Source organism: Sus scrofa, chromosome 9 (assembly GCF_000003025.6).
Source record: "Sus scrofa isolate TJ Tabasco breed Duroc chromosome 9, Sscrofa11.1, whole genome shotgun sequence".
Lineage (NCBI taxonomy): Eukaryota > Metazoa > Chordata > Mammalia > Artiodactyla > Suidae > Sus > Sus scrofa.
Window position 1 is genome coordinate 87,972,954 of NC_010451.4, and position 24,663 is coordinate 87,997,616.

The following is a 24,663-nucleotide window of genomic DNA, read 5'->3' on the forward strand; positions in this document are numbered from 1 at the left end:
AGTTGTGGGTCTTAGGGGGAATATATCATAACCAACAATATAGGCACAGTGAGTTTTGTTAATCTAAAATAAAATCTAATTAGGATTATTTTCTTTATGTCTAACGAATTTTTATTCAATAACACCTGACTGTTTCACTGTGATTAAAAATGCAGGGTAGAAATGTGCACTTTACAATCATTGTCTGTCCCAGAAGTCTTTGCTCTAATTCTTTAAGTCTGGACTTGGAGAAACAGCATTTTGATAAGGTGAACTGTGTTTATATATTTATGGATAGATGTATATGCCTCATGTTAAGTTGAAAAGACACAATCAGCTTTAGGATATTAATTGCTCAGCTCAGGCGATTTATGGGGCCATTAACGTGGTGCTTAATACTCAGTCTTTACCTTTGGTAATGAGCTATTGAAAGGAAGAAAGGAACCAGCCTTATGGAGAGGTTTTGGCTCTTTCCCAGTAGCACGTGAGGAATAGTTCTTGTTTGAGTATGCTACTTGTAGCACTAGAATAAATGGACATTTTATAACAAAAATATTTGAGAGTCTTATTTTCAAAAGAATTCAAATGACAGATAACAGCCAGGCCACAATATTATAATTTTTTAAAGATTATGCTGGCATAGACCCACTTGATAGAAACAAAAATGGTTATGGTAGCATTTCTAATTGTTTTGATTTTTTTTGATGCTTAATCAGAAACGTTTTCAAGTAGAATGCCCACATATTACACTAAAATTCATCATTGTTATTAGCCTCACGGTGTACAGAATTGCTGAATATATGTATAAAAAATGTTGAACAAAAAGCTAATTCTGTTTTTTAGGAAGTAGTCATTTAAAATAGCCTATTGCAAACAAAGTGTCAACAACATATGATGTGGACATGCTGACCACCAGCTGTACTAACACTGGCTATTTATGTTAAGAATAAGGATTCATACAAATGCTTTTCTTTCCCTTGATTGAGAAATCAGTCCATTAAGAAAGAAAAGGAAAGAATGGGGAAAAGACCCAGCTCTGCCACTTAAATGCTGTGTCATTTGTGGCAAATCACTAAACTTCTCTGGGCTTCAAATCCTTGTTCTGCAAAATTAGCAGGGTAGAATTGAAAACGTTGAAGGTCATGTATGGTTTTGACATTGTGAGCTATTTGCAAATGAAAAGTGGATTTGACTCTCGATTATAAACAGGGTGACATCAAATTGTAGATATTCCAAAATTAATTTCAACTTATTTCAGATTTTGCAGCTGGTTTATTTCTCTTATAGGTAAGGGTAAAATTGAAGTCCAAGACATGTAAGACCATGACAAATGCAGTAGTGCTAACAGGCCAAGAGACCAAATCCCTTGGTTGCTAATAATTTCGGGAGGCCTTTGGGAATGCCACTGCTGGTAGCCAAGAACTTGATATATGGCCATGATCTCTGGCTAACCAAAAATGTTATTCAGTATCTACCTGTTCCAGATTTCAGTATGACAGGGCAGGTACCCCTGATGGCCAGGAGCATTAACACTGACAGCTACGAGTCACTTCATTCAGATCTAGGAAGAAAATAGGGAAGCTTATCTGAGGACACGGGTAAATTATTCTGTTAAGAGGCATGAAGAAAGAAAACTTTGGTGTTTTGTCTTTTGTTTTCTGCACCTGCATTTAGTTCTCACATGTTCTACCCTGTTTTCCTAGTAAATCTGTACCTTAAGGAAACAACTTTGACATATTGAAAGACTGCATTTTGTAAAACAGCACTCATTTTGCTTGGTAAATTAAGAGCTCTATTTCAGATTGGGTTGGCCTGCATGGGGTGCTGAACTGAGAGGTGGGATACAGCTGGAAGGAAGTCATTGAACTCATAGGGGATGGGGATTTAGGATATAAGAGACGTGTACGAAAAGGAAAATGCCAAAGACAGATTTGATTACCTGGAATTTTTGCTTGATGTTGAAGTTGATTGTGACCACTCTTTAGCAGATTCTGTTCTTCCTTCCCCTGGGGATATTGATAGGCTGAAGGAATTAGAAGCATAATCTAGGCACAGGGAGTGGGTCTCATGTTGATGCTTATATTGACTGTGTGTAGCAGTAAACTACAGCAGTAAATGGGTTTATTTTTGGCACAGATGGACATGCTCAGTGGCGTTCAGCAGAAATTATGGGGACATTCAAGTTTTCCAGGTTATTAATAACATTTAAAAAAAATCCACAGAAGTGTAAATTTCTCAAATCTACAAATATCTGAATTGGCCATTTTTCAGATTCTAGAACTAAGGAACACAAATAATCTGAACCTGCTGAAATGTGTGTTGTTTTGGAAGATATAATTGGAAGAATATTTACCTCAAAGTGGTGCTCTGTTCTAAAGGACAATTAAGAAAGTATATCTAGAAGCAGAAATATCTCTACAAGATGACCAATTTTTTTCAAGTTTTAGATGGCTCAATACCTGGTTCAAAAATGGTGTCACTACTTTGTAAGGAATTTCTCTACATAAAAAAAGAAAAAAAGGTTAGTAACAGTTTTTTTAAAAAAAGTCTAGATTCTCTCCTTTTTATTACTATAAAACATTTAATACATACAAAAAAGTTACATTAATAATTTAAAAGTATAATAATGAGATAAACACCTAAGAGCCTTTCATCCAACTTAAAAAATAGTACTTTGCTGACACTATTAAAATTCTCTCAGTACTTAGCTCATTCCTATCTTTTGAACATGGAGTAATCACTAATCTGTTTTATTTTTTAATTAGTTTGTTCCCTTTATTTAATAGTTTTATCCATATGTTTTAAACCTTTATAAAAATGCAGTCATATTGAATGTGTTATTTTTCAGATTTCTCTCCCGAAACTTAAAATCATGTTATGAGAATTTATCCATAGGAATTTATATAGCTGTGCTTTATTCACTTTCCTTGTACATCATAATTTGTTTACTCATTCTTCTGTTGGACATTTTAGCTCTTTCTAGTTTTTACTCTTTTGATCAGGGCTGCTGTGAACACTCTTGAACATGCCTATTCTTTCACTATGGTATAACGAAGAGTAAAATGATAAGCTTTCAGAAAAGAGACATAATAAATTTCAATAAGCAATGCAAAGTAAAATTCCAGAGTTGTTTTGCCACAGTGACATCAGCAGAAATACCAGTTTAAATCTCTGAAAATTTTTCTCTCCATAAAATCAATGACAAAACTGGCAAAATTTATCAGAATTATCTTTTTTGAAAACCCTGGAAATTAACGAAAAGCTTGTAACAACTCAGGAAGCATGTATTCAAAACAAAACTGGTTAAATCTTGGTAGGAACAGTGAGTTTTGTGGTGTTTTAATTCACCCTATTCTCCTATAACCCTTTCCATTGCCACAGTAGCCTTAACAAATAATAGCCTGCATTCCCAGTGAAAACCAATAACTTGGCAGTCTCCAGACAGAGCAGAATGGGGTTGGAGATTCTTCAAAGCCTCATTCCCAGAGAATTTTCACTGTTTGGCCTATCTGATGCTTCAGTACAAGAGCCCACTTGCAAAGTTGTCTTTATTTGACCTGGCTTAGAGTACACCCTACATGAAAAGCCTTTTCCCCAGAAGCATTTGTTGAAAAAAAAAATAAAGGTCATTGATTAACCTCGTGGCTGCCTGGGGTGGAAGACAACAGTAGAGAAAACAGTAAACTGACCAAAAGCTACAGGGAAGACCCGGGGACTGAAATGTGCATAAGGGCTATGAAAAGCCCTATCAGATTCCTGAGAATCTAGAGGCCATGTTCATGATAGGGCAATGTGCATACTCAGGGCTGTGCACACTCAGGGAAGACCTGAAAGGCCCTAAGCTCTCATCTTAGGCTGACACTGAGGCCCTGCTCAAACAGGAAGTAAAGGCCAGGGTAGAGTTGTCAGCTCTCTGGCTGAGTATTGAAAATGTGTCCAACACACATGGGCAGGGCCCCTTGAAAGAGTCTGGAGACTCTTGATCCCAGGCATTTAGGAAAATCTCTGTCCTCTGTGTCATTAAGTGACCACTAAATTAACCAAGCAAAGACTTAAGTGCCACACTCAACATAGAATACAGTCATTATGGAATTAGTTTAGAAGAGTAGTAAGCAAACAAAACAATGGTAAACCCTAGGGAGGGGTAAAAATCTGATTTCCAGAATTGCCATATTTATGTGGCTTAAAAGGCGTGGTTTTTTAAGGCAAAACTCTGAGACATGTAAAGAAGAAGATGAATTCACATAAAGAAATAATGAACACCAGTAAAAGTCACTGCATAAATAAATATACATGATAGTATAATTATGTATGTTGTTTATAACTCTTATTTTCCTCTCAGATTTAAAAGATATCTACATAAAATAATAACCATAAATAAATATATAAGAATGTGGTCTGTAAGATAGTCACAGCACAGAGGAGGGCACTGGGAATGGAGCTATGTAAGAGCAAAACTGAATTTCTGGATACTATTGAAATGTGGTTTGTGTCTGAACTAAATTGTTTAAAAGTTAAGATACTAATTATAATTCACTGGGCAACAGGCAAGAAAATAACTCAAAAATATATTAAAAGAAATGACAAGGAAATTAAAGTGGTACACTAGAAATTATCTAATTAACTTTAAAAAGGGCAGTGTAAAGGAGGGATTGAGGAATTAAAAAAAAGATGATACATAGAGAATAAGTACCTATGTCATTGTGCCAGTTTCAAACCCCATCAGTTGCACATAAAAATTTCTAGGGCTCTCCACTTTTGTCTACATTTGGTATTTTCATATTTTTAACTGTTTGCAAATCTTATGTGAAAGGATGCTTTCATCACATATCATCAGAGAAATTAAAATTGAATCTACAGTGATATACCACCTCAAATCTGTTAGAATGACAACAAATAATAAATGTGAGGAAGTGGAGAGAAGGGAACCCTTGTACACTGTTGGCTGGAGTATAAATTGGTACAGCCACTATGGGAAATGGGCTGGGGGTTCCTCAAAAAATTAAAAGGAGAATTATCATAGGACTCAGCAACTCTACTCTTGGATATATATTTTAAAAAGCAAAAACACCAAATTGAAAAGATACATGGACCCCTATGTTCATAACAGCATTATTTATAATAGCCTAGATAGGAAAATAACCTACATGTCCATCAACAGATGAACAGAGAAAGATGTGGTGTGTATATATACAATGGAACATAACTCAGTTGTAAAAAAAAAAAAAAAAGAATGAAATTTTGCTTTTTGCATCAACATGGGTGAACTTGGAGAGTAACATGCTTATTAATAAAGTAAGTCAGAGGAAGACAAATACTGTATGTTTTCACTTATATATGTAATCTAAAAAAATAAAATAAATTTAACATGACAGACATAAACTCACAGATACAGAAAGTAAACTAGTGCACATACACAAATAGGACAGTGAGGGCAGGAGAAAGATAGGGGAAGGAAATTAAGAAGTACAAACTCCTAGGTATAAAATAAGATGCAAGGATATAATGCACAACATGGGGATTATAGGCAATATTTTATGCTAACTTTAAATGGAGTATAATCTATAAAATATTGAATCACAATGTTATACACCTGAAGTTAATATAAATCAAATTCACTTCAAAAATAACAATAAATATATGTTTAAACATATATTTTTATGCATTTATAAATTTCAAATATATACTGATCAATTTCAACTAAACAATAAAAATGGTTAAAAATAAAATAATTGTTTGCCAATGGGTATAAAATGTCACCTTATTATGAACCTCTGTTATTAGATATGGACAGAATAAGATTGTTAGATCCTTCTTAAACCTTTCATTAATATTTGATGCGTATCTCAAGTATAGCCTCCTGTCCTCAGTTATATTTGTATGATATTAATATGGCATTATTAGCTTTTTCCCCCCTTTTATTTTCCTAGTTCATTATTTACCATCCCTTTACTTGCAGAGTTTCTCTTTGCTCTATACTAGGTCTAGGTCTTATAAATAGCTTAAGGCTGCATTTTGCTTTCTAATCTAACTATATATTTTAGCTGATTCAGTTCAAGTCATTTTTTACTATGAATTATAATATACATAAGTGTATTTCTATCATATTTTGCATCACATATTGCTTTTTTTCTTTGTGTGCACCCTTGCTTTTACTTACCCCTTGCTTTGTTTTCAGTTGAAATGTTATTCTATGCTACCGCTAATTTTTTTTTTAAATACACAGTTTAAGTATCATTTAAAAATTTAACCTATGTAATAAATCTTAAACTTAATTCCTTTCCTGATTCTCCTCACAACACAAAAGCTTTATAATGTTTTAAAGGCAATTATCCTGTCTTAATTTTATGATATTATGGTGTAGTACTTTAGCTTTATCTCTCTTTTGAAAATAATATCACCAGTGAGACATTTTTAAACTGTGTTTATTATCAGTGTTTCTTTAGTCTTGCTGACATATTTACCATTTTCTTCATTCACCGTTTATCTTTGTATCTGAAACTTCCATTTCTTATTTTCCTTCTTCCAACATATATTTCTTTAGTGGTTTTTTTTTTTACTTTTTGTTTATCTATGATATCTGTTTGCCCCTATTCTTGAAAGATAGTTCTATTAAGTACATGGGTCAAAGTTGACAGTTTGTCTGGGCACTCTGAAGATCATCCATGCTTTTCTGGCTTCCAGTTTTGATGTTTATGTATACATTGTTTTTTCTCATATTATCATGCTCCATCATAAGTGACTAGATACAGTTCCCAGTGCTATACAGCAGGATCTCATCGCTTATCCATTCCAAAGATAATAGTTTGCATCTACTAGCCCCCAAATTCCCAATCCATCCAACTCCCTCCCCCTCCCTCTTGGCAACCACAAGTCTGTTCTCCATGTCCAGATTTTCCAGTTTTGACATGTAAAATGGCAGTTACCAACCTAATTGTCATTTCTTAGAGATATTGTGTCTTTTCTCTCTGATTACTTCTCATGTCTTCCCTTCGACTTTGATATTTGTATCTTGCTTTCTATGTATCTAATACTGGATTTTACTATTCAGAATTGTTTCAAATATTTATTAGCAAAACTAAACTTTAATGTAACCCTGTGATGATACTTCGTGATAAGTCATCTCCATCAGACTGAAAATAACCTTGTTGATTTCAAGTATTAATTACTCATTTATAAAACACATATGTATAGAACATATTTTTAGGTGAAAATTTGTTCTTTGGAGAAAGAATAAGGCATGAAAGAGAATTAGAAGAAGACTGAGGGAGGGTGCCACCTCTGTTAGATTACCTTGTGGGAAGGCCTTACAGATGGATAAGGAGAGATTTGAGCTGAACGAAGTACAGGAAGAACCATATAGAGAATTGGGGAAAGAGTAGTCCAGACAAAGGAAAAAGCAAATACAGAATCTGTCTTGTAGGGTGCAGTAGATAAGTCTTGACATGTTTAAGGAACTACAAGACCTGTATGTCTGGAGTTATCTGCAGAGAAGCTAGCAAGAAATGATGCTAGAGAGAGAATCAAAATCTAGATAATGAGATGCGCGCGCGCACACACACACACACACACACACACACACACACACACACACAATTTAGCATACAATTTATGCATATGTAGGTGCCCTTGAAAACTAAGAGTATATTTATGATAGCTTAGAATAAGGAAGGCAATTACATTTTTAACTACCAATAATAGTTTTTTTTTAGTAAGTTAAATAGCCATTTCAAATACATTTTGTCATTAGGCCTTCCTTAAAATTTTATACTGTTTTCCAGCCTTAAATGGTATATCAAATAAGGTATGAAATGGAACAGTTGTGTTGACTCCAATTTTGGTCAAGATCCCAAGCTGAGGACAAAGAATATTAGTTTTGAATAACAGATACCTTTTCAATGGATTCATTAAAAGATAGTCAAATCAGCTTAATCCAGTTTATATATCAGGTAAGAGAGATGTGATTGATAAAAGATTCTTAAAAAGAAATTTAAGTGTTTTGGCTATTTTCCTCTGTTCTCTTCTTTGCTTTCCCCCAACAAATCTATAAGAGATGGTGAAGGTATCCAAGGAAATTGTTTCTATCTGAAGGGAGGAATGGTTTTTTAGTCCTTAGCTTGATACATATGGAGTTACAGAAATTTATAGAATCATTCTAGACTACTACCAGGTTGGGGAATGAAGGAGTTCACCAGAGAGCTTGATGTATGTATTAGGGGTTAGGGAGTTGTGTAAAGATAGAAGAATGTCCAGGTTTGTCACCTAGAGTGTGCAGAGTGGAGAGCTGGCTGAAACAGCCATGTGGGCAGGTTGAGGAGAGAGGACGAACAGTTGCCAGTGAAATTGACACTATTGGCAAAGCAAGGATTTTTTTTTCCTCTGTGGGCCAGTAGACACTTTGGATGGAGACCAGATTTGAATCATCTTGGAATTATCTCACCAAAGAGGTCTACCTTTAAAGAAAAAAAATCCCTCAGGAGAATATAACTGGAAATATTTGAAAAAGCTGATGAGAACTTGGTCAGCCAGTGAGTGCATTGCCCACATTAGTGAGCTTTGAGCATGTAGCCTACTGACAGTGTCTGAAGAACTTGTGAATTCTCCCACTGAAAGAGGAACAACATTTGGATCTGCCATGACAGAGGTCATTTGAAGAACCCAAAGAGATCTCCACTGCTAATCCAAAGTCTTTATCTTTTTTTATTTTTCTCACTCTCCAGAAGCTGGAGGATCCGTAAGCATAGCACAAAGGCAGTAGAGCAAGAAAGGAAAAAAATATCAACTATAAATTACATGGCATCCTCCCCCAGTGCACTTAGGTTTTTACCCACTGCTGGTCCCTGATTATATGGGTAAGCAGGTCAGTGGAGAAACACTTTGACTTAGATGTGACAGTAAAGTGTTTAACTAGACTGAACTGGACTTTTTAATGTTTAAAGGTGAGACTATTAGAGCTGACATGATTGGAAAAGCTATGGAATATATTAGATATAAAGTAAAGAAAGGTTAGTACTGGGAGAGAAATAATGCTGTTTCCTTTATATACTGTCCCTAATTCAACCCCAATATATAGATGTATGAGTTTTCTATTGCTGCTGTAACAAATGACCACAAATGTATTGGCTTAAGACAACACTAATTTATTATTTTCAGTTCTGAGAAATTTTAGAAGAACTATTCAGATCTCACTGCAGCCATGCTGACATCTTGATTTTAGCCCAGTGAAACCTGAGCTAAATCAAATTGTGGTAGAATTCATTTCCATGTGGTTGTAGGAGACCATGTAGTCCCCATTTTCTGACTAGTCATCAGCTAAGGGCTGCTCTCAGCTTCTAGGGGCCTCTCTCTATTATTTTAACAAAGCCTCTACATCTCAGAGCCAGCTAGAGGGCACAGACCTTCTTAAGATGCATTTATGTGCGCTTTTCCCCATCATTGCAGCTCTCTCTTACCTTTGAAGAATGCGTATAATTTGAATGAGACCACCTATATTATGCTAAGTACCTTTTCCATCTCTGTGATGGTAATCACATCTGCAAGGTCTCTTTTGTCATTTAAGAGCATGTTCACAGATTCTGGAAATTAGAATTAGGATTAGGAGATTAAAACATTTTATGGGGGACTTCTTCCTACCACAAACGGTTACTCAAAATTTAAAGTAGATTCTTTCTATAGTATTCTCACTGTAGAGTTCCCTTGTGGTGCAGCAGGTTAAGGGTCTGATGTTGTCACTGCAGTGGCTCAGGTCACTGCTGTGCCATAGTTTTGATCCCTGGTCCAGGAACTTCCACATGCCATGGGCACAGCCAAATGAAGAAAATGCTCACTGTATATGGCTCTAAGCTATTTAGTAATCACTTGAGATTTTTCAAAAATAGATATAATTTATTTTTAAATCAAGATATAGTGTACATTACATAGAACACACAGATTTTCAAGGGTGTTATTTCTTCTAGTTAATATCTGTACCTGAATACCACCACAAGTTATCTAATATTAAAATCACCCCAGAAAGTTCACTCATGCCCTTTGGTAGTCACTTTCTAGAACAGGCAAATACTGATCTGATTTTTCTGATAGTCACCTAATTTTAACTATTATGTAATTTTATATACGTGGTAGTATATAGTATGTAGAATTTTCTCTGTGACTTCTTTCATTTAATATAATGCTTTTGAGATACATCTATTATACTACATGTGTCATTTAGCTTATTAACTTTTGCTGCTGAGTACTATCCTATTTTTATGTTAAATTTTTGTTTATTTTCTTTAAGATACAAATAATATAATTTCTCTTTAGTTTAAAAATTCAAAGTTCTACACTGTTAAAAAAACTAATTAATTTTAAAGGGCAGGAGCTATTAATTCCCAATTTGGTAATTGATGACTTATCTCACTAAAAGGTAATCATGTTGCTAACTTTTAAATTAACTTTTTATTGAAGTTTAGTTGATGTACAATATTCTGTGTTACTGATGTACAACACAGTGGTTCACATTTTTAGAGGTTATATTTCATTTATAGCTATTATGAAATATTGACTATGTTTCTGTGTTGTACTACGTATTCTTGTGGCTTATTTATTTTGTACATAGTTTGTACCTCTAAATTCCCTACCCCATCTTGTCCCTCTTCCCTTCCATCTCTCCACTGGTAACCACTAGTTTGTTCTCTGTATCCATGAGTCTGTTTCTTTCTTTTTTTTTTTGTATTTATTAATTGTATTTTTTAGAGTCCACATATAAGTGAAAACATAAAGTATTTGTCTCTGTTTGACATACTTCACTTAGCATAATACCCTCTGAGTTCATCCATGTTGTGGCAAGTGGCATAATTTCATTCTTTTTTATGGCTGATATGGCTAAGTAATATTCCATTGTGTGTGTCTGTGTACGTGTGTGTGTGTGTGTATATACACACATACATATACATGTATACACTATACACTTACACCTCATCTTCTTTATCCATTCATCTGTTTGTGGCCATTTAGGTTGCTTCCTTATCTTGGCAGTTGTAAATGGTACTTCTGTGAACATTGGGGTGCATGTATCTTTTCAAATTAGTGTTGTTGTTTCTTGTTTTTTTTGGATATATATCCAGGAGTGGAATTGCTGGGTTATATGATAGAACTATTTTTAGTTTCTTTAGAAACCTCCATACTGTTTTCCATAGTGGTTGCTCCAATTTACATTCCCACCAATAGTATACAAGGGTACCCTTTTCTCCACATCCTTGCCAACATTTGGTTTTTTTTATTTTTGTTATTTTGATGATAGCCATTCTGACAGGTGCGGAGTGATACTTCATTATGGTTTTAATTTGCATTCCTCTGATTAATCAAAAATGTGCTCTTTTATGAATACTTTGCAATTTGTTGACTCATTCCAGTTCCAGTTTTGGACTATTCTACATAAAGCTGCAATGAAGATATTGTTCAAAGTCTGTCTTTAGACATATTTATTTTTCTCACTTTTAAATATTTGGACAGAAATAATTGTTATAGGTTAAGTATATGTTTAGCTTTATAAGAAAATGATAGGGAGTTCCCATTGTGGCTCAGGAGTAACAAACCTGACTAGTATCCATGAGGACATGGGTCTCACTCAGTGGGTTAAGGATCTGGCATTGCCATAGGCTGTGGTATAGGTGGCAGACTCAGCTCACATCCTGCATTGCTGTGGTTGTGGTGAAGGCCAGCAGCTGCAGCTCCCATTTGACCTCTGGCCCAGGGAAACTTCTATATGAAGCAGGTACAGCCCTAAAAAGCAAAAAAGAAAGGAGAGAGAGAGAGAGAGAGAGAGAGAGAGAGAGAGAGAGAGAAAGAAAAGCAGGGGGTTGGAGGGGGGGAGAAAGAAAGAGAGAAAAAAAGAAAGTGATAAACCATTCTCTAAAGTAATTACTATTTTTCTATAGAATCTATAGTTTTGTCACTACTCTTATTCCTGAAAGTGGTAATTTGCATCTTCTTTTTTATCAATTATATTGATTTTTCTCAAAGATCCAGGCTTTGGGTTCACTCATAGTTTTTATTTCTTTCTACCTCCTATTTCCTTGATTTTACCTTTATTATTTTCTTTTTCTGAATACATGGGGTTTTATTTGTTTTTATTTCCATATCTAGATACTTAAGGTGGAAGCTGAGAGGTGACAGACTTACAACTCTTCTTTCTCAATATAGGCAATTAGTGCTATAATTTTTTCTTTGTTATTACTATTATTTTAACAAATTGCATGTATTTAAGGTATATTACATGATGATTTGATATAAATATGTAGAGAGAAATGATTATTACAGTCAATACAATTAAGCTAATTAATATATTGATTTTTTCTTTTTTTGTGGTGAGAGCACTTGAAATGTACTTTCTAAGCAAATCTCCAATGTTCACAACAGTATTAATTAACTATAATAAATTTATTTCTAGATGCTACTTTAGCTGCATCCTATAAATTTTGGCATGTTGTGTTTTCATTTTTACTATGTTTAAAAAGCTTCTAATTTCCCATATGAGTTTCTGTGAGATGAGTTATTTGAAAATGTGTTATTTACTATCTGACTATTGGGGGATTTTTTCCAGATATCTTTCTCTGTCTGACATGTGATTTAATTATTCTGGAGCCAGAAAATATACTTTGTATGACTTGAATCATTTTATGTTTATTGATATTTTAACATGTAATTCTCTTTATCTTCTCCTAACCACTGTATTATGTTATATATTTTACTTTGATGCATATTTGAGATCTCCATATTAAATTACCATTATTTTTTGTTTAATAGTTGAAAGTCTTTAAACAAATTTAAAGTGTGTGTGTGTGTGTGTGTGTGAGAGAGAGAGAGAGTGTGTGTGTGTATATATATATATATATATATATGATATCATTTTTAAACTGTCTTTTATATTTGCCCACATATTTATTATTTCTGGTGTTCTGAATTCATTTGGACACATCCAGGCTTCCATCTGGTATCATTTCCTTTCAGGCTGAAGAATTTCCTTCCACATTCCTTGTTTTGCCGTTCTACTGGCAACTGATTCATCTTTTGTTTATAAAAAGATGTTTTTCTTTTCCTTTAATCTTTGAATGATATTATCATTTGACATAAAATTCTTTGTTGACAGTTGTTTTATACATTAAAAATATCCTTCCAGTATTATTTTTTTCCCTTTTTTTGATGATGAGAAATCAGTTGTCATTCTTATCATTGACCTCAATGTAGTACATCTTATTTTCTCTCTGTCTTCAAGGCTTTTTTTTTTTTTTTTGTCTTTTTGCCATTTCTTGGGCCGCTCCTGCGGCACATGGAGGTTCCAGGGCTAGAGGTCGAATCGGAGCTGTAGCTGCCAGCCTACGCCAGAGCCACAGCAACGCAGGATCCGAGCTGCGTCTGTGACCTACACCACAGCTCACGGCAACGCCAGAACCTTGACCCACTGAGCAAGGGCAGGGATCGAACCCGCAACCTCATGGTTCCTAGTCGGATTCGTTAACCACTGCGCCACAACGGGAACTCCTGTTTTTTTTTTTTAATTTTTTAATTTTAATTTTTATTTTTTTTAGTAGTTCTGTGATTAAATATGGTTTTCTGTTTTTATCTTGAATGGAGTTCACTGAGCTCCATGTATTAGTGGCTTGCTGTTTTTGATAAAATTTGGAGGACTTTCAGTTAATATTTCTTAAAATACTGTATTCTACCCCATTCTCTGTATCCTCCGTTTCTTATAGTCCCATTTGATAATTTCACACTCTCCTGCTGGATATTGAGGGTCTGTTTATTTTCTTCAATTTTTTTTTCTTTTCTCTATGCCTATTTGGATAATTTTATCTTGACCTATTTTTAAGTTAATCATCCTTGCCTTCTGTTGTATACACATTTCCAATCATCCCATTCAAAAACTTTTTCATTTCCCATTTAGTTCTTTTTCACAGCTTCTATATCTCTTTTGAAATTCTTTTTGTCATTGCATCTCTCTTCACCATCTTTTCCCACAAATTCTTTAAGATATCTATTATAATTAGTTAAAATATTGTTTCTGGTAATTCTAATTTACGAGTCACTTGTGAGTATTTTCTATTTTTTACTTGATTATAAATCTTTTAGTTTGCTTCTTTGTGTGTCTTGTAATATTTTATTCTATGCTAGGCATTGTGTTTAAAACCCAGTATAGACTACAGTAGAGGCTTGTTTCTCTGGAATTTAATTCTTTTAAAAATTTCTTTGTGTTCAAAGCTCTTCAGTGATTTAAATAAAAGTATATTTGGGAGGGTTATTTAGTGATGTAATTTTAATTTTTCAGGAGTGCAGTTTTGCACATTTTTTTTCCTTCTAATCAGATGTGTGTCTAAAACAAATATATATTTGAGAGGATGTTGAAGTTCTCTCCTGTTGCAAATTTTATCTCTCATTCTCATAAGGGACAAATGCCAGTGAGGTCACAGTGACTTATTCTCCATTTGATTTTTCAGTATTAATGAAGTAAAGGACAAATATGCTACTAGTAACTCCACACATCCACTGTGAATGCTATCTGAATATCAGAGAAAGGAGAAACCTTGGCAGTTAAATGTTTACTCTTGTGGAAAACTTCCTTGTTCTTGACCTTCTCATCTCTTGTTATACCAAGTGCTCCAACTTTTTCTGAAAGCTCTTAAATTAGCCAACTTATGGACTTACTTATACTAGTGAATAATGACAAACATACAAATACATAAATCTCTTGGATTATATAAAAAGTGAGCCTTCTATTACTCATATTTTTTGCTCAGGAATGAAAACTTGTTGCCTAGCTGGCTTGCCTGTTGTATTTCCAGTGTCCAATTTGCTTCTTTCTAGGCCATCATTCTGCCAGTCTGCTTTTCTCATGGCTAATATTTCAGTTTCTAGCTTGGAGTTTTAATTGCCCAACCCCATGGTAATTGAATATGCCTATTTCTAGTATCTCCATCTGGTACTTGGTTTTGGACTATGCAGATTTCTTTACTTTTACGTGGTTTAGCTCATACTGACTAAAAATTGCTATATATTCCTTCAGACTCTGTCTGCAACTCTCTCCCCTCTAAACTGTTTTGAGCTCTTCTTCATCCCTGACACTTAGTTTCTACTCTTAATCAAAGTCCTGGTGATATTTTAAAAATAACTTAGATAGGAGAGAATGCTTCCTGAAATAAATTCTAGTCTTAAGTTTAGCATTTACTTGAAAGGTTTTTTATTGCTGTATTTTAAGCACAGTATGTGAAGTATAGAACAAATAATATATAATGGAAAAAAATCCTCCAACTAATTTATGTTTGTTTTTTATCTTTGGTGGTTTTAAATTTGATACCTGCTGGTTTATCTATAATGCAGATGTTTCCTTTTTTGTTTCAATCTCTGCAAAAGACATTGTTCAGTTTTTGGTACCAGTTTCCAAATCACACATATCATACACACTTGGCAAACATAAGCATTTTACACCTTTGTAATTTTATATGACAGTAAATTTCATACACACACATAAACTTATAAAATGAAAGTCTGGTCAATTGAATAGATGTTCTTTATGTTGCTATTATGTACATAATTCTATATAATTTAATTTCTTTGCTTAAAATTTTGATTTGCTTGCCTGGTTTTGAGTGAATTAACACATTTTTTTTGTTGTTAGCTATTTCTGCTATAGTGTATAGTGATGGAGAATTAGAATTTAAGAGGAAAGTTTGCAATTAGAAGAAGAGCAATATGTCCAAAATTTAAAATTGTCTGTCTAAATAACCCAGATATTTTATTAATAGTTATAAAATTCATATGGCTACTCTAAAGTTTTTGAAATTTCTTATGTATAATTGAATAAATGTATGTATACATCAAAATATGGCAGGAGTATTAGATATACTATTGATTGAATGTGAATCTGCTGTAGTAATATGTGAGTATAATGACAAAAGTTGTATTATCATGGGGATTTTGTTGATAAAATCTTTTTCCTCCAGTATTACCTATGCTCAGGTCTTGGTCATTACTATTATCTCATTATTATTATAATAATACCGTACTATTTTAATAACTATTATTATAATGTCATACTATTATTTTGTGCTGTGATCTTAGACGGGTGTGATCATCTACCTTAAAAAATGTTTTCTAGTTCTCAAAAAAAGCAAAAACAAAATTCTTTTGCCCTCATTCCTTTTTTGTCCATAAATATTTCATACTAAGGCTCTATTTATTTGATGAAGATACTTGATTTCTTTTTTTTTTTTTTTTTTTTTTTTTTTTTTTTTTGGTTACTGTGGTACAAAAAATAGTCATGTTTCAAAAAGTAAAGGGAATTGAGTTGTTGGGTGTTGTATCAACTGAAACCACTGATCGATAAACTAAACAAATTGCTTTCCATAGGTTATTGTGTTACCAAGATCTATATCTTGATGATTCCCACCCCTCAACAAAATCTTCTTCATAGTGGATCCATTGTTATTATTTTCTTACAGACCTCAACTTAAATTATGTGTAATATCTGCACCATCAAAGGCCCTGTCTCCTTTCCACCAGGAGACAAGTTTTTCATGAATGTGTTTATTCCTATCTATAGCCACATCTTTGCCAGGATCAAGGCTGTAGGCATTATGGGCCATAATGCCAGGTTTCCTAAGAACTGTTTTCCAGTGCTGTCATCAAGCTCCTTCCTTCTAGATTCTTCAAGGAACAGGTCTGGCAGCTGTGCATATGCTTTGGGGTCTACCATTCAGTTAAACTGCTAATGCTGGGCTCCTGTTTTCCTGGCTCCCTTGAGTTTACTCAAAAAAAACCAAAATGGTATTCCCATATGTCCCTTATTGTTTTCCTGGCAAGTCTCCCTGATGCCTTTAACCTCCAAGATTCCTATATGTGAGAGACAAGCTTTCTTTGTGAAACTGCCTTTCCTCAGAGGCTGTAGACTGATAGCATTGATTCTAAAGCAAACTGTCTTTTTAGAAAGTTTTCTGAGACTGAAGTTCAGTGGTTTTAAGGATTATAATAGTGTATTCCAAAATATGCATCCTGGTGAACTGTAACCCAAAATGACTTACTAATTGGCATGTCAGATTTTATAATTGCTTCATTTATTATTATTAGGAGGTACCCATTAATTGTGTTCAGATATTCTACAGTATAGTGTTTTACTCTCATGTTCCTATTAATTTCCTTCTTTCAAAAGAATCACACAACTATATCTTTAATTTTTATAGAGAGAATTAACAATGAAGATATTATACAGTACTTATTAGAGACTTGTGAAATTAAGGCAAAATGGATAAAGTTTAGCATTTATTTGTAGTTTGTCTCTAAGGTGATAGAATTTGATCCCCTCTCTCTTTCTGGTAAAAACTGACAGGGTCTGGCAAACCAATTGTTTGTGACATTTAGTAGACATAATGAATTTCTTTTTACTTGTAAATAAGATTTTATTCCAAGAACTTGAATCTGGGAAAGGAAAATATTCTTCTTTCACATTTCTGTTGCCATACTATAAATCATGTGGAACTATTTTATCACACATATTAGTATAGCTGAAGAAAAAGATCTCAGAATACACCAGAGATCCACAGTTGCTGTTCAGTAAGAACTTTGAATGGGAAATGGTATAATGCATGTTAAACAAATGATGAGCTGTATCATATCCATATCAATCAGCTCAAGTTTGCAGATTATCTTACAGCTCATTAAATTGCTGTGCCTGAGCTGGTTCTGAAAAGTGGACTCTGAGCCAATTATTGCCTAAGCTCCTACAAGGTAAACAGAAGTGGAGGAAACAGGTCAGGAGGGGTGATTATCTGATTTTTCTTTGTTCCTGAGTTGGTTTCCAATCATCTAAAATCCCCAAATCCATTACCAGAGAGTGATAGAAGGAGAAGGTAGTATTAATTCAACTTTCATATATGATCTTAACCTAAAATTTTAACATTTAGTGGTATCTACAGAAACACTGCACACAATTTCCATTGCACAATATTCAGTTTCTTTAGCCAAAAGAATGGACTCTAATGCTGCAGTGTTGGAGTTCCTATTGTGGCTCAGCAGTAACGAACCTGATTCCATGAGGATGCGGGTTCAACCCCTGGCCTCACTCAGTGGGTTAGGGATCTGGCATTGCCATGAGCTGTGGTATAGTTGCAGACATGGCTTGGATCTGGCATTGATGTGGCTGTGGTGTAGGCTGGCAGCCATAGCTCTGATTCAACCCCTAGCCTGGGAACTTCCATATGCCATGGGTGCAGCCCTAAAAATATAAATAAATAAAAATAATACTGCAGCGTTGAGTGTAACCACACCATTTTGCATGGGGAAGCAGAGTTGAGTCAAGTTCAAATGAACCATCGTAGGTGGTCCACAAGGTGCTAGAGAATTCTGGTGGACATTTTTACTTATTCAACTCTACCTACCTGGAGAGGTAGGCTGGGCATTGAGAATACTTATAAAGGAAGTGCTTACTATAGCATGATGGGCAGTATTATTTATATTTTTAAATCCTCTTACTAAAAATAACATTATCTGCTCCCCCCCACCGCCAAAACAAAGAATAGCAACAACCAGAAACAAACAAACAAACCCCACAAAACAAAATCTCAAACAACTGAAAAACCCAGCCAGATGCAAAAAACACAATTACTTCAAGTAATGATTATTAGAAACAAAATTTTAGTATGATATGAGAACATTAGGATCTTCTATCCAATTAAATCCTTTAAAAACATATAAAGTCTTTACCGTATTTCTGGTTTCCTGATCTTTGTGCAGCTTAATATAAATAACTAAATGTTTATAACTATACATAATTTTTATATAATGATTTTTATTTTTGTTCAATTATAGCTTGTTTACAGTGTTCTGTCAATTTTCTACACATATTTTTAAATGTGTGAAACCAGCTAATGCATGCCTATTTTCATTACTCTTTTTATCTATCATCAGGTAAAACACTTGTACCCTTGGCAAACAAATTCGTTGAGATGTTAGGGTACTTACAAGCAAATTGATTTGTTTGGATATAAATTATGCTATGCTAGTATAGTCATGTAAATTGCAGGTTCTAGCTTCTTTCAGCACTTCTTTTTTCTAGGGCCGAATAACTTCTACAGTGATATATTTGATAATTATGGTTATTATTGAATATCAAAGTAGATTAAAATATCTCCAACTCGTCTTTAAAAAAATCAACCTACATATAGGTAAATAAATGTTTCTTAAAGTCATTTTAAAAATTGATGATGCATCAGTATGAATTTGGGGTAGCTGGGATTCTGGGTTCCAGTGAAATGTTTAAGTACATAAATCATGGCATAAGAATTTCCAATTCAGCAAATGTATTGGAAGTAATAATTCAACCATCACATATTTATTTGGAAATACACTCTGTAGAGTTTTTCCATGCTGTGCTTGGTTTTGATACATATTTATTTCACTGAGGGTTGATACTTTAGTACATTTAGAAATACTTGAATGGTAATACTTAAGCATTGGGAGGTAATTACTGAGCTCTAAATTAGTAATGTACTTAAAGAGAAATTTTAAAAATAGAATCCCAATCAATTGGTCTGACATGCTCAATTAGTCTTTGGAGAGTAGGCAGTTATATTATACATGAAACATTTTTCTCAGCAGGACATTCTTCCTTGATTTTGTTATTGTAGCTTCCCAAAATAGTTACATTTAAAATATTAAGTAAAAATATGTGATCAACTACTTCCAACAAAAAAAATACAATCCTCTCATCTCTTGTCAGTTTATAAATATCACAGACTTTCTGTACTCTGCTTTGAAGTTATACTTTTATAAAAATAAAAGTTCAAACTAATAAGTTTATAACCATGCTCTTGGGTATTACAGGTTGTATTAGTCTAAGTTCCAGTTCATTACTTACTGTCTGTAGAAGTGTATAAATAATTTTTGCTTTCCCTTTTGGATTGGTTAATTCTGCTATACAGTATGTTCCTAACATTCTACATCACTCTTATCAGTGATGATTAGACCCTTATTTTCCATGATTTCTGAAACTTAAATTATTCTGTATAGGTTGGAATTAGGTAATGGTTCTTACCATCCATTGAATACCCATAGGATGACACCAGAAAACACATTCTTCTTCTCTTCAACAAAGGAGAAACATCAATAACACCATTCTAAAAAACAGTAATATAAGAATGTAAGCATTCTCAGTATTTGAAACATTGTTAGTTCTGTTAAAATATTGCCAAATCTCTATGATTAGTGATATTCATGACTGAAGAGAATGTAAAACTTGAGATTTATAAAATTAGATTCTTAAGATAAAAATTATATCATCATTAAACTGTTACAGAGCCACAGAAAAGTACTTTGATATGCATTTTCTTTGATTAACCTCTTGGTCTGCATAACTTTGAATAAAGAATAGAGCAAAGAGTTTTTTCACACAGTAAGGTAAAAAAAAATTCTCAATTGTATGGAATAGTATGACCTTTGTAGATTTTTACTGCTATACTCTGAGATGTTCACAAAAAGAAGAAATTGAGTAAGAACATCATACACATGCCAAAGTTTGAAACAACAAGATTTTTTCACAAATGAAAATGGCTATCTCTATATATTAGCATTAGATGAGAAAATAATAAACCAATCCCTGAATCCTTTATTGCATACAGGTTTTCTCCTAGTTATTCTTGTGAGGATAGCAGATTACTGAGTCTTTGAAAATACAATAAATTGTTTAAAAGGTTCATTGAAAATATTAAAAAAAAATATTCATTGAAGATATAAGTTCTCAAGCCAAGGAAAAACCTGGTTCAAGTGGTATTAACATTTTTTTTTCAAGTGGTATTAACCTTTATGTGAGACAATAAGGCAAAACAAGTACCAAAGAAAAAAAATACAGAAAGATACAAAACAAACTCCTTAAGAGGCCCAGAATCCAATGTGAAAGTCATATATTTCTATGTTAATAATAAGGTATTTTCCACCATAGTTCATCAAATCGAAGAGTCCACTAATTATAAGGAGCAAAATATTTTATGTGTTTCTAAGAAAGAAGGTGCTAGCAAATCTAATAGGCAGCCTCCCATGAAAGCTAAGATGCAAAAGCTGGAGCTCTTGAGAGAAGGAAGAACTTGTAACTGAGGTCAGAACAAAGGACCAGAGGAATGAAAACCAGGATGGTATCTATTCACCAACTGCCTTACATTTTTAAAAATTATTTTATGATTTTTATTTTTTCCATTATAGTTGATTTACACTGTTCTGCCAATATCTACTGTACAGGAAAATGACCCAGTCATATATATAAGAATATATATATATATATATATTTTTTCTCACATTATCCTCCATGATGTCCCATCACAAGTGACTGTGCCAGACAGCAGGATCTCATTGCTTATCCACTCCAAATGCAATAGTTTGCATCTATTAACCCTAGACTCCCAGTCTATCCCACTTGCCCTCCTCTTGGTAACCACAAGTCTGTTCTCCAAGTCCATGAGTTTCTGTGGAAAGGTTCATTTGTGCAATATGTAAGATTCCAGATAAAAGCCATAATCATATGGTATTTGTCTTTCTCTTTCTGACTTACTTCACTTAGTATGAGAGTCTCTAGTTCCATCCATGTTGCTGCAAATGGCCTTATTTTGTTCTTTTTATGGCTAAGTATTATTCCCTTGTGTATATATACCACATCTTCTTAATCCATTCATCTGCTGAGGTTGTTTCCATGTCTTGGTTATTGTGAATAGTGCTGCAATGAACATACAGGTTCATGTATCTTTTTCAAGGAAAGTTTTGTCTGGATATATGCCCAAGAGTGGGATTGCTGGGTCATATGGTGGTTTTTTGTTTTGTTTTGTTTTGTTTTTTGTTTTTTGCCCTTTCTTAGGTCACTCCCGTGGCATATGGAGGTTCCCGGGCTAGGGGTCTAATCAGAACTGTGGCCACCACCCTAAACCAGAGCCACAACAATGCAGGATCCGAGCTGCGTCTGCAACCTATACCACACGTCACGGCAACACCAGATCCTTAGCCCACTGAGCAAGGTCGGGGATTGAACCCGCAAACTCATCGTTCCTAGTCAGATTCGTTAACCACTGAGCCACTACGGGAACTCCTGGTAGTTCTGTATTTAGTTTTCTGAGGTACCTCCGTACTGTTTTCCAGAGTGGTTGTACCAATTTACATTCCCACCAGCAATGCAGGAGGGTGCCTTATCATTCATTATTGATCACCAGTCACTATGTAAGTCTCCAAGCATTATGTAATTCCAAAATATAAAATGATGAGCCAAGTCATAAATTGGTGACCCCACTGTTGAGAATAGAGGCGAGGACACTAATCATATAAACCACAATAATCAAAAATAACAAATAAATGACATAATTACACTAATGGGTGTATTACTACAAACTAAGATGAGTCTCAGAAAAAAGGATTGGCCAATCTCTAAGAGCACTTTACAGAGGAAAATGATGGTGACCTGTGATGGTTTCCCTGCGTTAGTGATGTTGGAGCTAAAATGTGCAGGTAGGGAGGCATTATCCAGGTGAAGGAGAGGGTAGGTAAGTGGAAAACACTCCACACAGAAACTAGGACCATGTGCAAAGGTTTATGAAAGGAAACAAGGCATGCTGGAAAAACCTAAAGACCAGTGTGGCTGGAGTAGAGAAAGCACAGTGGATCATAGTATAAGATGATGAGGCCAGATCATGTGAGCAATTGGTTAGTCTTAAGTGTTTGTTCTTAGGTGTAATTGTCTAAGATGGAATCCCAGCACTGTTGCTTGCTAGGTATGAATCTTAAACAAGTTCTTTAATTCTTCAGTGCCTTCATTTCCTCATTTGTGACATGGGAATAATAATATTGTCTCCCCTCAGATATTGTTGGATTAAATGAGTATCAAAATATTGAAGTTAATTATCATTATTATTTATATATACTTTTATCTGTTACATATTACATTATAGCAATATAATACTGTGATTTGTCCTTTTGCCTATTTTGTTTGTATTAAGCAGAGAAAGTGAATGTGTTTTAACTCTGGTGGCAATAATCCAATAGAGGGAAAATTAATGATATCATAGAGGGGGGAAGCAATAGGTGATATGTCCTTGATTAGGTAAGAGGAGGTGTGCAGAGGAATTAATTGCCCTTATATAGGATTAGGGACTAGTGGAGGTCAGTGGATACAGTTCATTATGGAAGGATGAAGAAATTTTATTCTAATTGTTTCTATTTTCTAAATGAAATAAGCCAAGTCATCAAAAAGGGTAAAGCTAAGTAGGGGCTAATGGAGATTTGAAGAGGTAGAAAAAGGTAGAAATACTACATGAAAGGCTTGAGGAGTTAATTGACTAAGGAACATAGTGTGATTGCTGGGCATCATGAAGAGCCTACTGAGGTTCATAATCATAAATTTAAAAGAAGACCAGTTGTGTGGTTTTTTTAATTGCATAGGTTCAAGAACAGAGCAGATCCAAGTTGTGTTTGATTAGAGTTGTAATTTTACCAGGAGAGTATATTGAAGGAAGAAAAGGACAATGTGACTGCAGTTATGTTTGGATTGAATGTGTCCCTCCACATTTATATGTTGAATCCCTAGTTTCCAATGTGACTATGTTTGGAGAAAGGGTCTGTGAGAAAGTGATAAAGGTTACATGATTTCATAAGGTGATAGAACTGGTACTCTTTTAAGAGAAAGAGGCACCAGAGTTCTTACCATGTAGTTATATCCATGGACTCAGAAGAAAGGCTTTGTGAAGACTCCAGGGGGAAAGGAGGTAGATGTATAAGCCAGGAAGAGAGCTCTCTACATAAATGAACCCTGCCAAAACATAATCTCAACTGTCAGCCTCCAGAACTATAAGAAATGAGTTTATTTGTTTAAGGCACCCAGCCTGTGGTATTTTATTTTGGGATTACAAGTAGACCAACACACCAGAGAAGTATGTTGGAGGGAAAATGGGACAAGTCATCTAAAAGTATAGGCAAGGAAGTGAATATAATGGACTCTGAAGTCTAAGCCAAATAAGAAGGGAAGTGAACATTGTGGTGGGGATGAATGATGATCAGCAAAAGTTAAGTAAGGTCAAAGGATTGGAAATCCCAGTGCAGTTGAGACATCAGCTGGAAAATAGGAGGGTGGGATATTTGACCTTGAAATTTTGGAGGAGATGTCATTATTTATTGGTAACGGCAAGGTCTAGGAGTATGGGTGTAAACAGAAGACAGATTTATTGAAGGCAAGAAGTGAGACAAATAAGAATCAAGTCACTGAATGAATTGTCTGTGTGGTTATTGAAATTGCTAAGAAACTACCAGAGAAGAGATGAAGACAAAGGCAGAAATTCAAAAGGCAAAATATTCAAGGAATGGATGGAGATAAAAGTACACAGACTTGAGTGACATTTAAAAGCAATATCAGCAGGAATTGACTATGAGTTAAAATGAGGTGGACGAAGGATAGGGACAGGAAACCATTAAGAATAATTCATTGTCCCCTGACTTGAGCCATGATGAATCTTGATATCTTTGATAAGTTAGAGAAGGCTGGAAGAAGATCAGGAGTTCAATCTTCGGTATATTGCATTTGAAGTCACCTTGGGATATCTACGCAAAGGTATCAAGTAAGCAGGCTAGTAGTTTGATTTTGTACTCAGCAGGGTTCATCCTGGAAATAGAAATCTTTATGATGGGAGGTAA

The 24,663-nt window shown here is 34.3% G+C and overlaps 1 protein-coding gene across 34 annotated transcripts in view; it reads left to right on the forward strand.

The window, feature by feature from the left end:
• HDAC9 (histone deacetylase 9) overlaps nt 1-24,663 on the forward strand; it is a 1,028,404-nt gene that overhangs the window by 808,554 nt on the left and 195,187 nt on the right. The gene's annotated exons all lie outside the window — the stretch shown is intronic.